This window comes from Capsicum annuum, chromosome 5, assembly GCF_002878395.1.
Source record: "Capsicum annuum cultivar UCD-10X-F1 chromosome 5, UCD10Xv1.1, whole genome shotgun sequence".
Lineage (NCBI taxonomy): Eukaryota > Viridiplantae > Streptophyta > Magnoliopsida > Solanales > Solanaceae > Capsicum > Capsicum annuum.
Window position 1 is genome coordinate 67,534,447 of NC_061115.1, and position 17,802 is coordinate 67,552,248.

The 17,802-nt window shown below is 30.8% G+C and overlaps 1 long non-coding RNA gene across 1 annotated transcript in view; it reads left to right on the forward strand.

Moving 5' to 3' along the window:
• The window catches only part of LOC107870700, a 42,822-nt gene that overhangs the window by 14,633 nt on the left and 10,387 nt on the right, over positions 1-17,802 (forward strand). The window contains exon 5 of the long non-coding RNA XR_007055763.1: positions 14,865-15,014. This is a non-coding gene — a long non-coding RNA (uncharacterized LOC107870700). The remainder of the gene's footprint in view (positions 1-14,864; positions 15,015-17,802) is intronic.

Consider the following 17,802-nt stretch of genomic DNA (forward strand, 5'->3'; position numbering starts at 1 on the left):
CCTAATCAAGAAAATGAATTCTTAATGTGTCCGTTAAAGCAGTTAATTTTTAAGACTTTTGCAACTGAACAAATAAATATGACTATATATCTAATTTCCATAATTAGTATGATGTAGCGGATATAATATACAAACACTCATGATAAAGATAATGATAAACAAACCCAATGTAATGAAAAAGAAAATCTAAAATCTAAAAATCACAAAATTATACTGGAGAGTCAATAACAAAAGTTACTTACAAACATAAAAAGATGTTTTATTGTTTTTGATAAATATAACCAACGTAATAGAAAAAGAAATCTGAACCTGAAAATTAAATAAAAAAGTTACGTTAGAGACTCAATAACAAACTCTGCTTCCGAACAAAAAAGGACAATTTGGTAGTATCACCAACAAAACTAATGTAAACATGCAATAAAATAAACGATGTAAAATATAATAAAAAGCTATAAAATAAAGGTTAATAGAATTATATGCTTTCAAAAGAAAAATTACTAAAAATTCGATGTACAATAACTATAGAACCCTATTGAAGCATTTTTTTTAAATAAAAATAAAAATAATTAGCATAAATATAGACTCACAACCCATGGTCTATTAGGACTCTCCTTTGTTGTGTGATCTCTAATCCTTGGAGATCAATTTTTGTAGAGCCCATGATTCATTAGGAATGAAATTTTGTGAATCCTAATAGAAAAATAAAAGAGAATTACTTTAATTATGATTATTAATAATAGTAAAGTCATACTAATTTTATAATAAAAATCTAAAAATATAATAATTGGAGAAAAATAAGTGAAAAGATAATTTTGTCTATTACAAAAAAATTTAATGAAGGGAAAAAAGTTCAAATCATTTTTCTAAGGGTCTTCACATTTTTAATAGATCATAGATTATATATATATATATATATATACAGAGAGAGAGAGATTATAGACTATAGATATAAATATCGATTATAGATTATAGATTATAGATTGTAGATTATAGATTATAGATTATAGATTATAGATTATAGATATAGCTATAGATATAGATATAGATGGTATGAAAATATAATCTTATGCCACGCTAAAAAATTCTTTTGACTTGAAAGATAAAAATAACGAATCAACACAAAATAGAAACAAAAAGGAAAATGATCCAGGGGCAGATCTACAGGGGGTTCACGGGTGGCATGGCACCCGCAAATTTCGATCAGAAAACTGTGTGTATATATATATATATATTGAATAAAATCGGTGTATTATTTAAGTGCCACCTGGTACAGCAGTTGAGGAAGTAGTGCCAGTGGCAAACACGCTGAAATTTCACGTAGTATACCAGAGTTCAAGTCTAGACGCCAGCAGTATTTTGTTACTTTTTGTTCGTTATTCTATTTTCTATAAGTTTTTTTCCTCTTGACTTAATCTTTGTTTGACGCCTTTTTTTGGGTAATTTTTGTTTAAGAATTTTTAATTTAAATGTAGAACATAATTTAAGATTCCTTTTTTCTTCCAATTTATAGTTAACCTCTCCTCGTAAATCATAATAATGATGCTTGACTTGATGTTATAATTTATTAACAATAGAATTGGAAATACCTATTGAATGTTGGCAATTATTTTGTACTTTCACGTTGACCGGTAAGTTGAATTTAATTCTTATTTACACAATTTACAGTAAGAACAACAACAACGACAACAAACCCAGTGTATTCCCACATAGTGGGGTCTGAGAAGGGTAAAATGTATGCAGTCCATACACTACCTCCGGAGAAGTAGAAAGGTTGTTTTCGATAGTATTTATAATAAGAATCACATTTTTATTATTTGATCTATTGTCCATACAAATTGAAAAGACAAATAATCATATAGAAACCCAAGGTCTATAAATTCGACAAAATATTTATCTTATTTGGGGCAGTGTAAATAGCAAAATGTAAAGCAAAAACTTAACTGATTTCCAACTGAATTCGTAAAAATTAGGTTTTTCGATAATGTTTCAATGAAATTTTCCTTAAAAAATCTCTTACTAACAAGCCAAATTCCAGTGGGACGCCCATAAAAATTATCCTTTTGAGTAGTAGCTTTAACGTTAAAAGTGACATGGCACCCGCAACCTTGAAATCCTAGATCCGCCTCTAAATAGATCCTTATATTGCTATTCAAGTGTATCCTTTTTATTTTTTCCCTTCAAATCATGGAAATACGAGGGAGGGAGAACTGCACAAACTAAATGTTTTTAGGACCTCAATTAAAAGGATAGTCAAAATTTATAAAATAATTAAATTAAATAAGTGTAGTCATTTTATAATGAGGATCTTTCAGAAATAGCGTTACTTTGCTATAAAATCCCCCTTCCATAGTCACATTTTACATAATTACCATTTATAGCCGTTGTATTCACTTTTACTCAGTGATCTATATTCATAAAAATATAAATACACTACATATTTAATCTCACCAAAAATACTATCATTATTTTGTTTTATTTTTTTATATTTTTTATTTGTGTTTTCCCGTTTTTTATTCTTCTTTTTTCTATTTTATTTTATTTTTTGGTTTTTTCCTCTCTTTGATCTCTAACTTCTATTTCTCTTTTTTCATTGATATTTTTTGTTTTCGTTTTTGTACCTATTTTCTTTATCATGTTTTTTGTTCTATTTTATATTTTTTGCATATTCAAAAAATATGACTGGTCGAGCACAAGTCAAGGATGATAACGTAACTACCATAATTGTTTATCATATTTGTAGTCACACTGTCATTTATATTTTTGTATTTGTTGGTACAATTGTATTTGTATTTGTTTTTTAAAGTTCGCGCTTGTATTTATATTTTATAGTTTGCATTTGTATTTTGTATTTTATACTCCGCACTTATATTTTTATTTGTTAGTTTGCCGCCATCATTTATATTTTATATAATTCGTACTTGTATTTTAAATAATTGTTTTGTATTTGTAGTTTATAATTGACTGTATATTATATTGGATTATGTTATATTATGATTTTATTATTTTTGTATATTTAGATTATATTTGGATTATAGTTGTATTTGTATTTTATTTTCGTCGATACCTTTTTATTTTTAAAAAATTATTTTGTATTTGTATTTGTAAGTTGATTGCATATTGTATTTAGTTGTGACTATGTACAATTTATCATTTGTATTTGTATACAAGTAAATGCATTAATTGTATTTTCTTGATTCTAAAATATATAAATATGTAATGTATCATTTGATATAAATGTACCGTTTTGTATTTGTATATCAAAATTATCATTCATATTTGTAAATATACAAATATCACTTGATGCAAATACAATTACAAATAAATGAAACAAATGATTTTACAAATACAAATACAATATATTTGTATATATTATATTTGTATAGAAATTTGAATTGTATTTATTTGAATCAATAATACAACTCTTATTGATAAATACAAACAAGTATTCGTAGAAAAAAATCAATCATTCCTTTTCAATAATTAAAAAATACCAATAATAGTTCGCACTTGTATTTGTATGTTATAGTTTGCATTTTGTATTTGTATTTTATAGTTTACACTTGTATTTGTATGTTACAGTTCGCACCTATATTTGTATTTTATAGTTCACACTTGTATTTGTATGTTATAGTTTGCATTTGTATTTATAGTTCACACTTGTATTTGTGTTTGCTAGTTTTCACAAATGAAAAGGAAAAAAAGAATAAAAAGGAAAGAGAAAAATATGAGAGAAAAAGGAGAAAAAATACAAAAAAAAAAAGGGTGAGTAATAGAAAATAGAGAAAAAAATACATAAAATTAAGAAAAGAAAAGGAGAAAAAAGGAAAAGGAAAAAATCAAAAATAAAAAGGTGAAAAAGAAAAAAGAAAGAGAAAACAACAAAAAAAGGAAAAGAAAAAAATTGAAAAAGGAAAAAAAAAAAGAATAATAGAAAATAGAAAAAGAGAGAAAATACATGACAGAGGCTATGAATTGTAATTAAAAATAATTGAAAGGCAAGAGGGGGTTATGGATTGTAATTAATTAAAATTTAGGCTAAATAGGATATTTAGGAGCCTATGGTTGCTAAGATATGTAGTTATCCCTTTTATAATTAATTTTAGACCATTAAATTTGAAACTAAAATTGTGTGCCTGACTTTAGACTCTACGAAAACATTTAAATCTAGTACAAATTAAACCAAAAGTCTAAATTTTACGTTATGACAAAAGCCCAACTTCAAAAACGATTTAAAATTGACGATGGAGGAAGGGCAACAACAACAACAACACAACATCAATATGTGTAGTTTGAAGTTCTTCAAAACTAACTAAACTTTAAATAATGTTCAAAATTTTGGTACATTTTAAGCAGGATTTTCTCAAAATGGTTACTTGATATCATTTCTAAAGTTAAAGAACTATTTTGGTTTTCAAATTATGTAGCCCCTAAATCACAAGGCACCAACTTTTTCATTTTTTGGGACAACTACATGGATAGCAATTGTAAGCTCCTAATTATCCTGTTTAGTCTAAGTTTTAATTAATTATAATTATATCCTTTCTTGATAACACAATAAAAATAAGGAACACATGAAACACACCCCAAAATAGTCTACTAATCAAAAGGATTCTTGGACCGATTGGAGACCACACTCGAATTCAACAATGACAACAACAACAACGAGATGAAGGGTATATTTAACACCAAAATAGCCATCCAAACTATTATTATCAACAACAATATGAAGATAAGATGAACAACAACAATGTTATAACAAGAACAACAAGTTTGGATTAGAAGAACTAAAACAAACACTAACAAGAATTACAAAAAAAGAAAAGGGATAGATAGATAAAGGTATAATCTTAAAAACTCAAGAACTTATTTCACTCTTGGACCCTTAAAACCACACACAATGATTCACCTATCTCTTACATGACACAAGATTGGATTCCACCTCTCAAGCATCGACGTTTCCAAGCAAAATACAATCACTAGTGATTCCATACTAGATCTTGCCCTAGTTTTGGCCAAGCCTCCTAAAGGAGAGAGGACTTATCTTTCTAAGTGCTTACAACTTTCAATATTCTAAAAAAACTAAGTCTACAATCCCTACAATGTTCCTTTTATAGCTATTACAAAATATAAGTTAAAATAATCAAAAGGCCCTTCAAAGAAGGGGCAGCCATCAAGTGTAAGTTATGGACTGATTTTGGTGCATTTTGAGCCTCTCTTACACTTCAATTGCACACACCAAGGCTCGGGTCCAACTCGCACTCTCATAAGTTTATATCCGTGATTATTCTCGTATCATCCTCTCCATCTTGAGAGGAATTTGTTCACAAATTCACGGCTTTACCTTGTTCAATTAGTCACTTCAAAGGAACCCTAATAAAAATAGTTCACAAAAAAGTCACAAAAATAAGTCAAAAATAATCCACAAAAACAGGAAGAATCTGAGAGCTCAATAACAACAATTCTCGACCAGCATCTTTATTTTGAACCTCATCTTCCTCTTTATCTTAAGCCTTGTTTTCATCCTCATTCGAAACACATAGTGAATGACAAAGGAAACATTGAACATATCCCACCTCCTTTCTTGGTGGCGAGTTCTTTGTGGTTCCCTAAGCCTTTCCCTCAACTTCTCTTCCATCATATACTCATCATTGTAGACTCCATGTCCCTCAGTTTCCTTTCTACCACACTCCTCTATATGGATATATCGATTTAGGTGAAGTAGAGTTTTGGATGAAAAGATTGATTTGGTAATATGGAGCTTCAGTTGTGGAGCTTGGATGGGAAGAGATTAGCTTCCAAGTCCTTCTTGTTGGACTTGATCGAATTATGGGAGAAGTGACCTACTTAGGTCTCGGGGTGGAGGAATTTGGTGGCTTGGCTTATGTCTATGTCGTTTGGCGGTTGTCTTAAAGGATTGATTGTTTGAGGTAAAGTTTTAGAAGTAGAAACATGAGAATTCCTTCGACTTCCACTCGATCCACCCTCTCAAGTATAGTAGACATATCCGAGCCCAATTTTTCAAGACTTGCATTCGCCTTAGCTATTTCTTGGGCAATAGCATCAAAGTGGGACAAAATGGTGTCCATTATGGCCAAAGAGATACCTACAAAACAGAAAACACGTTAGTTGTACAAAATATCCTCACTCTCTCTTTTTATTTCGTGTCTCTCGGATCCTTCACTTTTAATCTCACAAGTGTTGTAAGCTTGCTTGTACTCCTAAAGGTGTTCAGAGGTGAATCCAATATTTACTATGACTCCAAAGAGTAAGGAAAATACACAAAGATGTGTTACAATGACCCAAACAAATTAAGACACACAAAGGAAGGTTAACACGATGAACAACTTCAAAACTAACTTACAATCTAGTACTAGCTTGTAAGTTAGATTTGGAATCAACAAACAAAACTAAAGACACAAAATGAGACTAAAAGATCAAAATTTGAGCTTAAAATTTATCGATGAACAGTAATTGGTGATGTGGCAGTTCGTGATATGCCTCGGTCCTTAATAATTTTATTTTCCAAATTTGGAGGTCTTGATCAATTTTACAATTTGGAATTAGTAGGAATTAGTTAAGGAGGGAAATATAAGTCTTGGAATCCTTTTTCAAATTTCAAAAAGAAAGACTTTTCTTTGTACTTCTCCTTAAAACATGGACCCTTGTTTTATGGAAAGTGGTTGAGATGTGATTGACTAGTTGGTGAGTGATAGTAAGTCTTCCATGACTAACAAAGTTCTCACACCTTTTCCTTCACCTTTTTGGATCTAACTTTCACTTTATTTTAGCAAGGTATGAAGGTTAGGGAGAACATTAAGAACACTTTAACAATCACTCAGAAAATTCAACAACAATCACCAAGATCCACAACACAACCACACGGCCAACTCCACTACCATAATATTTAACACGACCAAGACTACAAAAACTTCAACAAGATTGCCCTTAGGCCACCAATCCTCAACAATAATACAAGGCCAAGCTTACAGCAATACTAAAAACACACGGCCAAAGTGAAAAGAACCACAACAATAAGGTTCAACAAGGGGAGGCCAAGTTCAAGTTCACAACAAGATCAGCACATGTCCACTTTTGTTCACAATAACACTTTAACAAGTTCAAGCTCAAGTTTAGATCAAGACTCAAAGTGCTAGTGAACAAGAAAAACATACACTTAGAACAATAAACAAAACAAAAGACACCAAGATCGAGACTTACAAACAATCTCGTCCAAGATGAACAACAAGAACAACAACTTTCTCGGCCAAGAACAACAAGAACACCAAATCTATTTTTTAAAAATTTTTTCTAACAAGAAAGCCCAAGATTGATCTTGTAGGAACAAGATCAAGCCATGTTCTGATACCAAATGATACAGTAAAAATAATAAACACACGAAACACACCCTAAAATAGTCCACTAATCAAAGGGATTTTTGAACCGATTGGAGACTATATCAGATTCAACAGTGACAACAACAATAATGAGATGAAGGGTGTGTTTTAACACCAAAATAGCCATCTAAACTATGATTATCAACAATAATATTAAGATAAGATGAACAACAACAACTTTATAACAAGAACAACAAGTTCGGATTACAAGAACTAGAACAAACACTAACAAGAATTATAATAAAAGAAAAGGGATAGATAGATAGACTACACAAAGGTATAATCTTAAGAACCCAAGAACCTATTTCACTCTTGGACCCTTAATACTACACATAATGATTCACCTATCTCTTAAATGACACAAGATTGGATTCCACCTCTCAAGCATCGACGTTTTCAAGCAAAATACAATCACTAGTGATTCCATACTAGATCTTGCCCTAGTTTCAGCCAAGCCTGCTAAAGGAGAGAGGACTTGTCTTTCTAAGTGTTTATTACTTTCAATATTTAACAAAAAGTAAGTTTAAAAGCCCTACAATATTTCTCTTATAGCTATTACAAAATATAAGTTAAAATGACGAAAAGGCCCTTCAAAGAGTGGGCACCCATCAAGTGTAAGTTAAGGACTGATTTTGTTGTATTTTGGGCCTCTCTTACACTTCAATTGCACACATCAAGGCTCGGGTCCAACTCGCAATATCATAAGTCCATATCCGTGATTATTCTCGTATCACTTGACAATTAAATACAATTAATAGTCTCTCTCCTTTATTTTCTCCCTTTATTTTCTTTCTCTATTTCTCTTTCTTTTCCAATTTTTTTCTTGTCCTTTTACCTTTTTTTTTTCTATTCCATTTTTTATTTTTTGTTCTTTTTCCTTTTCATTTTTTTCTCCTTTTTTATATATATTTTTTCTCTTTTTCATTTCATTTTTCATCTTTTTTTTGTTTTATTTATTTTTTCTTTGCAGCCTTTTTCATTTTATTTTTAATTTTTTCATTCTTGTTTCTTTTTTGGAGTTTTTCTTTTTCTTTTTTTAATTTTTTGTATTCTGTTTTTCTTTTCTCTCATTTTTGTTGGTGTTGTCGTATTTTATATTTTATATATTTTTTACATTTTAAATTTGTTCGTATCATACTATATATCTCAAATAAATTTATTATTTCTATTTGAATAGTTTATCTATGAATACAATTTATCATTTGTATTTGTATACAAATAAATATATGAATTAATTGTATTTACTTGACTCTAAAATATATAAATATGAAATGTATCATTTCATGCAAATGTACCGTTCGTATTTTTATGTCAAGTTTATCATTTGTATTTGTATATAAACAAGTATTATTTGTATGCATATGGTTCAAGTTGTATAAACATGTATCATTTGAACAAATGTAACATTGTATTTGTATAATTTAATTTTTTTTTATAGTTTATCATTTACATTTGTATTAATAAAATATAATTCGTGTCAATGAATATAAATAAAAATGTTTTAAAAAGGAAAAATAAAAATTCTTTTTTAATTATTTAAAAATACAAATGATGTTGTCAACTACAAATTCAAATACAAATAAATGAAACAAATGAAATTGCAAATACAAATACACTGTGTGGTCAATTTACAAATACAAATGCAAAATAGTTTCTTAAAAAACACAAGTGCATCAACGAAAATAGAATACAAATACAAATAAAAATAAAACCAAAAAATACAAATATAATGTCCAGTCAATTATAAAATACAAATACAAAATAGTTTTTTAAAATACATGGACAAATATATAAAATATAAATAATGGTTAGAAATATAAAATATAAATACAAATACAAGTGCAAATTATAATACAAATACAATTATATTAATGAATACAAAATTATAAATGATAGTGTGAATACAGATACAATAAGCAATTGTAGTATTTTTGTTATCACCCATGACTTGTCCTTAACATAGCCATATTTATCGAAAATATAAAAAATATAAAATAAAATTAAAAAAGAAATAAAAATATAAAAATAATTAAAAAAAAGAGAAATAGAAGTTGCAGATAGAAAAGAGAAAAAAATGAAAAGAAATAAACGAAAAAAATAAAAATAGAAACAAAGAAGAAAAAGAATGAAGAAAAGATCCAAAAAGAGAAAAATAGAAAATAGAAAGAGAAAAAAGCGATAAAGCACATACAAAAAAAAATGAAAAAGAAAACAACAAAAAAAAGAAAAAAAAGAAAAATAAAAGTTATATATAGAAGAGAGAAAAAAACAAAAAGAAAGAATCGACAAAAAAGAAAATGAAAATATAAAAAAGGTCAAAAAGTAAAACAAAATGAAAAAAGGAGAAAAAAATGATGGTGACTACAAACACAATGAGTGGTTATAATGTATTCGACCGTCATTATTCATGTCTTGTATTTGAAGTAATCATATTTTTCGAAAATACAAAACATATAAAATACAAAAAAAATGGGAAAGAAAAAAATTAAAAATAAATGAAGAGGAAAAAAAAGAAAGAGAAGCAGAGGTTAGAGATCGTAGAGAGAGAGAGAAAAAAAGAAACGAAAAAGAAGAAAGAAAAAAAAAGAAAAAAGAGGTGTTCAGAACTGAAATATGCTTCTAATTTAAAAAATGATGGATCTGTACCCTCAAAGTTGAATGTGACCAAAATAGACTTTGTGCACTATTTTTTTTTTTAAAACAGACAGTTGAAAGTGCACTATCCTTTTTTTTTTTTTCACATAGTGAATAAAAATATTGCACTATTAATTATTTTTCATATAGTGCCCAAAATTAGTGCATTTTGTGGGAAAAAATGGATAGTGCACTAAATATTGCACCATATTTTTTTTTTTGGCAAATGTGCATTTTAGTGCATTTTTTTTTCATATAGTGCACTATTTCAGTGCAGTTTTTTTTATATACATAGTGCACTACTTTAGTACACTATCCTTTAATTTTTTTTCATATAGTGTACTATTTTTGTGCACTATCTATTTTTTTTTAAAGACAAATACATCATTTCACCCCTAAACTTGTATGCATAACTTACTTTAGACCCTAAACTATACGGACAATTATATCCCCCTGTAATACCCCAATCATTTCTTAAGCCTAAATTTGTCTTTTTGAATGGATATGTATGACTTCCAAAGTGATTGAGATTTAAACCATGTTGTATTTCTCTAATTTCCACTTTTTTTTTCATATAGAGCATTGAATAAACTTTCCATTAATACCAATTTCATTGAAATCCGACATCGGGTGAGTGAGTTATGGTCGTTTTACTGAATGCTATCAGATAGCCCAGGTTTGACGGTCGACCTGGTGGATCGTCAGGTCCTTGGTGGACCATTAAGTGTCCCATCAAGCCAAGGCAGTAGCTCCATTTTTGGGATGTCGTGTGACTGTCAAAGTGGTGGACCATCACAAAGTTGATGGACCGTCAAGGTGTCCTTCAGACCAAGACAGAATGTCTCATTCCTGGCCCTCAAGTGACTGATGACATGGTGGACTGTCACTTTTCTGATGGACCGTCAGGTCAACCATCATGTCGAGGCAGAACGCTTCAGTTTTGGTGTTCGAGTGACGGACGATCTGGTGGACCGTCAACTAATCTGATGGACCGTCAGATCGACCGTCACAGGCCCCGATACACAAATATATATATATATATATATATATATATATATATATATATATATATATATATATATATATATATATTGATGATTTCTAAGTGATTTATGATAAGTGTCAAGATTTGTGTTTTTCTATGAGAGATTTGACTATTGAATACATATCGATATTTGAGATTGAAAGTCGAGAATGAGTCCTATGATGTTTTCTTGAAGCTTTTGATATTTGAAATGATTTGATAAGCAAAGGTACTTGATATTGAGAAAGATTGTTTTGATTTTGAGTTGAGTTAGGAATCCACAGTCGTATATGATTTACCGATGAGATATACTATTATTTTGGTCATCATGATAGACCCATGAGTTGATATTGATTGAGGTGGATTTCCTAATGCGTTTTGAGCTGAGTCTGAGAGGAATATTTAGCACCGAGCAGGAAATTTGATATTTCCCCAAAACTACGTGCCACCGTAGGATTGATGTTGATAATTGTGGGCCAAAGGCCGAGTATGAGATTGTGAAGATGATATTGAGGTTGTACTCCCTGGGAAGAGTACGACACCCCTGCTAATGTGGGGTTCTCTCCTTAGGAGGGAAAAACGTTGGACTCTACGCGGCTCACATGGAGTAGTTATGTCGGTTATAAGAAACTCCCAAGTGCATAATGATCTAAGTACCATGAGATACCGAGTCACTCTAAGTCATGATTCAAAGAGTTTGAGTTGAGTTAAATGATTTATGAGATTTATGAAGTATATGTTATTACTGATGACTTACAAAAATAATGTTTTAGATAATTCAAGTGAAGAGAGTTATTATTGTCAGCATGCATGATTTTCTTATACATTTATGATATTATTTAAAATATTGCATCCACCCCCACATACTCAGTACATTCCCAAGTACTGACTTCCATACTCTTTTGTATTCTATATTTCCTCATGATATAGGTTCAGGTACTCAATCTTAGCAGTGACAGTGATCTTTGAGTACCTTCATCTATATTTCTGCGGTTGGTGAGTCCTCATGGTTCGAGGACATGTGTCTCCAATTTTGTCTTGTTAATAGATGATTGTTTACTTTCAGTTCAGTACGAGTCAGTTGGGGATCTGTCCCAATGGCGTTTCAGTATGTTCATGACATGGTTATTCCTCTTTATCTTAGCATAATTTGCGCTATAATGAGTTCTGAGAGTGATGACAAGTTTAGAGGGTTAGCTTGAGGCCATATGTGGCCTTGAGCACCATGTGACGTCTCGGGATAGGTTCTTGGGGCGTTACACTCCCTTCATAACTTTTAAGTGAATTTTATACCACCCAAAAATATTATACCACTCACACTATAGAGAGTGTAGTACACTTTGCCACGTTGGAGCCACGTAAATAATCTTTTTTAAAAATACTTTATATATATATATATATACACACACACACACACACACCCCTCCTTTCTTTTCTTCTTCAACCTCCACTCCCACCCCGATTCTTTAACTCCCCTTCCCCTACTGCATCCACCCCCACCCCCACCCAAGAATTGTTTCTCCTTTAAGTCCTCCACCCCTACCCTACTCCCATGCCCCCATTTTAGCTGTAATCTCTCAATTTTTATCTCCCCCTCCAAATCTAAACTTGGCTCATTTTTTTAGGTTTAATATTTTCAATTTTGGATCCAAAATTATGAAATTTGGGTATTTTTCATATGGGTATTTTCAACTTGTTCATCAAAATACGAATTCAATCAATATAGAGTTAATTCAACAATTGAGGAAAATTGATTTTGATGTAATAAATTGGTTTAAAGATTTTTTCGTAAGAACCCACACAAAATTGAATCATTTTACTCTCAATTGGTGGAATCAATATCAAGTTAAAGTTCTTAAAATTTGTTTGGCTGGAAGATTTAATTTATTTCAACTATTGGTGGAATTAATTTATTTCAATTGTTGATGGGATTGTTGCAGGAACCCCTCCCCCCCCCCCCCCCCCCCCAAAAAAAAAAATATTTTGATATACATTTAATTGAAGTTGATTGATGGCATATAGCAGTGAAAAAAAAAATAGAGAACAACAAGAGAGGGTGGTGGGGTGTGAGGAAGATGATGGAGGGGATAGTTTGGTAGGTGAAAATAAAGAAATGAGCCCCACTTATTTTTCTTTTTTCATTTTTTTATCTCAACGTGCAGATTTTAATAAATTTTTCCATGTCAGTGATTAGTGTGGTAAAAAATTCACTTGAATGTTGTTTGAGAGAGAGAGGGGAGGGGTAAATAATCATTCGTACAGATAAAGTGCAAAAGTGGGTTTTGTGGACAAGTTTAGGGTTGTTTTGATATATTTTCTCTCTTTTTTTATGCATACAACGACACTATTTTTTTTTGTAAATTATCTTATGGTGCACTATTTTAGTGCATTGTTCGTTTTTTCATAGTGTTAGTGCATTTTTCTTTTTCCTTTTCGTTTTTTGTTTTAAATTAGTGCACCATTTGTATATACAAGTGCACTATTCTTTTTTGCAGATTATCATATGGTGCACTATTTTAGTGCACTTTCCCTTTTTTCATATAGTGTTAGTGCGGTTTTTATTCATTTTTCTTTTTCTTAAAAAATGTTAGTGCACCATTTATTCCCTAATGCACTATTTGAGTGTAGTTTTTTTTTTTTTTTCATTTAGTACACTAATTTATTTCACATAGTGCACTACATGATACACTTTTTTATTTTTTGCACTTTCAGTTTTTTTTTTTCATTTAGTACCGAGCTATTTAGTTTATTTCATATAGTGCACTATGTTATTGCGTTTTTTTACACTAAATTGGCACTTTCTTCTTTTGTATATACTAAATTTGCACTTTATTTAATTTTTTTATATGATGCACTAAATTTTTGCACTATTTAATATTTTTATAGAATGAATAGAGCAGAATCTTTGTGCACTATCCATTATGATCTTATTCTAACAGGTCAAGGTCAATCTGACATGTCTCATTCATATTGATATGGAATTTGAATATTGTGCACATTTTATATGAACTATATCAAATGTTCAACTTCTTCAACAGATCTTGAAAATTTCTACATAAAGAGAACATGTATAGAACATATTTCATCTTCAGCACTTCAACATCTTCAAACTTTTTGTAAACATCTTCAAACTTTTTGTAATTCAACTAAATTTCTATTCATTTGTCTTAGAGAATGAATAGTGAACGTGTCAAAATTGCACTTTTTTGGAACGGTGAAATTGTCCATGAAGGTAATACAATATATTATAATATTATCTCAAGTGCAACTTCAAGTATCCAAGTTCAATTGGTTATCAAGAATTTGTTGATTCAATTTTTAAAAAGATGAAAATTTAAAGTGACGATTATGATTTGTTTACAATCGGACAATACCTAAATTCCTTCTCATCACAAGGACTGATAAAATTATGGAGAATGAATTATTAGTGATGATGGGTCATTGACTAAATTTTTGAGGTCTCCTTATGATTATTTCAGTCAAATAAAGTTAAATATTTTTCAAGCTTATGTTAAGAAGGAGCGGACGACTCGTCATGCGCACTCTCCTACACAGACGAATGTCTATGCACAACTTGAGAATCCCACTAGTGTTGGTGATGCCCGTTTAATTCATTATAGCAATTTTCTTGACATGCACACTTCTCAATACATTATGTCGGGTAACGTTCCAACACAATCTTCAATACTTGATTTGAATGAAACTTTGAATCAAACTGATAATGTCCACGAATTTATTTTACTATTAATAATATTTATTTTCACTTCTTTGTGTTTATTTGCTATCTCATATTTTTGTTATATTTTTTTCAGGAGCTTAACTCTGCGAGAGACGAATAATGATGAATTTTTTTAGCAAGATTATAATTATGGTCATTAATCACAGCTTAGATGGGTGGACAATGCTGGAACATCTTCAAATGTTCCTCTATCATTGAACTTTGGTGCTGCCGACTATTATTTGTAAGTTAAATACAGCCATTATTCTATTTATTTATATTTTTGAAATATATTAAAAATATTTAATTTTATAAAATATAGGAAAAATGTCACGCTAGATGAGTATTTCGTTCCATAAGATATTGAAAATCGCGATCAAACAAATTATGACTAATTGTCACAGAGTGATGATAGTGCCAAATAATGCTGGTGGAGGTGAATGCCCCTATGACTCATCATTGAGTAATGATGGTGTGAGGTCCAATTTTGAATAAAGATCCATGTCCATGAGCACTTATCCTCAACAAGAATCAATTCCATAGACATTTATAGGTCGACACCAATGTCACAATCTAAAAATAGAACCCATATTTATTCTAATGAAATTTCATTTCTTGAACATTTTCAGGAAGGACCATATGTTTATGGATATGCATGAAAATAATTTTGTCCCTACAGGTGTGTAGCATGAATCGACTGATTTTCTAAATGATGATTTTTATCTTGCTAACCAGTGTTGTTCAAGTAAAAAAAAGTTTTACAACGGGCGGTTAGACTCTATCATATTAAAGAAGGAAGGGAGTTTTTTTATTGTTAAGTCGGGAAAGAAAACAGACGTGTAGATCAAGGTTGTTCTTTCAAACTTTGTGCTACCAAGGATAGCAGTAATAACTTGTAAAAAATCAGAAAATACATTTGCGAACATACTTGTAATATGGGTGATTGTTGCGGAGGTCACTTAAATTTGGATATAGACATGATTGCAACTATTCTTATGCCGTATATTGAAAAGACATCGAGGTACTATTTCTTATCGAGTTCATTTGACTATACAAATCAATAGTTATCTTTTCAATTATAATTATTAAGCGTAATTTTTCACAGGTTTCTCATGACCCGAAACTACCCTCAAGTCGTAACACGGTGCTTAGAACCACAAGTGACTCAAAAATAACTCATGGTATGGTACCTGCTATGAACACTGGAGAAAATAACAAAATAATGCGTAGAAGCGATACTGGAAAATCTGATAGTAAGTGGTAATAGAAATAATATCAGTCATGCCTTATTATCTGATAAAACTAAAATCATGTCTGATTATCTAAAAGCCTCTAAAACATGGAGAGTTAATGGGAAAGACCACCAAATAACTCTAACTGACTGAAATAAGATAAAATATTTAAGGTGACAATAGATAACCTGTCCTCGCAAGATGAGGACTCACCATAACTGCTGTTGAGTGGCATAAAAATTGACTAGGCACGATCGAGGAACTGAGAGTCCGAACTTATATTGTAAGACAATATAACGCAAAAAAAGTATGCGATCAGTACTTTGGATATACTGAATATGTAGGATGAGAAAGCTAACTGGTATAACTAAGCATAAATTCATGAACATGTAAACTGAATGCAAGACCGAGTATAAACATGTACAAAATCAGCTGAATAACTTGATAACTAAATACAAGGTCATGCATATCTGAGCTGAAACATAAACTGAATATGTAAATACTGAATATGAATTAGAGACTGTGGGAGCTAACTACAACCGACATGCCCTAATCTGAGAAAAATCGGGGTCCAACCTGTAATGGGTGCTAGTACCTTGCTAAGGGTACCAAAACTGGCTAGCATGGATCCACTAAACTGATATCCCGAAGGACTAGCGTGTCATGCCTCTACTGACAGATGACCCCTTATAACTTAAACACCCTGGGTTTTGGTCCTTGGAAATTTTCTGAGTTTTAACTTTTTGTTGATCATACGACTTACCATACGAGTCGTATAGTGAGGGTACGGGTCAGGTGACCCCATCTTGTAGGATGTCCAGTGTTTGGTGATCAAGTTTTTATTATGGTTATGATTTGGTGGCACGGGTCGTATGTTTTGGTGATGGGTCATTGGGTTAATCCTTTACTTAATCCAAAACTTGGTATCTTGACTTGGCTCTGAGTACAAGTGGCTCACTATGAGCCATGAGTATATGGTACGAGTCGTATAGTGGAGTTGTATATTGTCCAGTGTCAGACCCCTTGGATTCTATCTTGGATATGACTTATGGGTAATTTTCATGACCCGAGGCTACCCGCTAGTCACAACAACGGTACTTACGATCATAAGTGATCACAAGCTGCCCATGAGCTGGTACCTGCTATGAGCACTGAATAAAATTGATAACAAAAGAGTATGTGCATAAATTAACTGAAAAATGCCATAAGGTCTTAGATACTGTAAATAATACAACTAATTCCACTTAACTGAAATATAAGCAAAATATACTAAAACTAACTTGTAAAACTGATAAACTAACTGACTATCTAAAAATGTATGAAAAGCCTCTAAGACTGTCTGATTGGGGAATTGATGGGACAAATCCCCAACTAACTCTGACTAACCATATAACTGAATTACTAACTCAACTAAATAAAGATAATATAATCCTTGAAGTATGAGGACTCACCACTGCTGCTGATGCTGGCTAACTGATCTTGTCTAAGCTCAGTCAGGAAACTGAGTCTTCAAACCTATGATATAAGACATTATAGCACAAGAAATGAGTATACATTTAGTAGTTTAAATGTACTAGTACATAAGATGAGGTTAGGATGAAATTCATGGTTAACTGAACATAAAGTAATGACTGGATGAATAATATAAGATAGGCGAGTAAACATGCATGAAAACTGAAATGCTGAAAGTACAAGACCAAGCATATAAAGTTTATGAAATAATTTGTAAAACTGAAATACTAAAATCTGATAACTAAATAACTAATAATATGTATGCCTTGGTAAAGCCACCTGAACTGA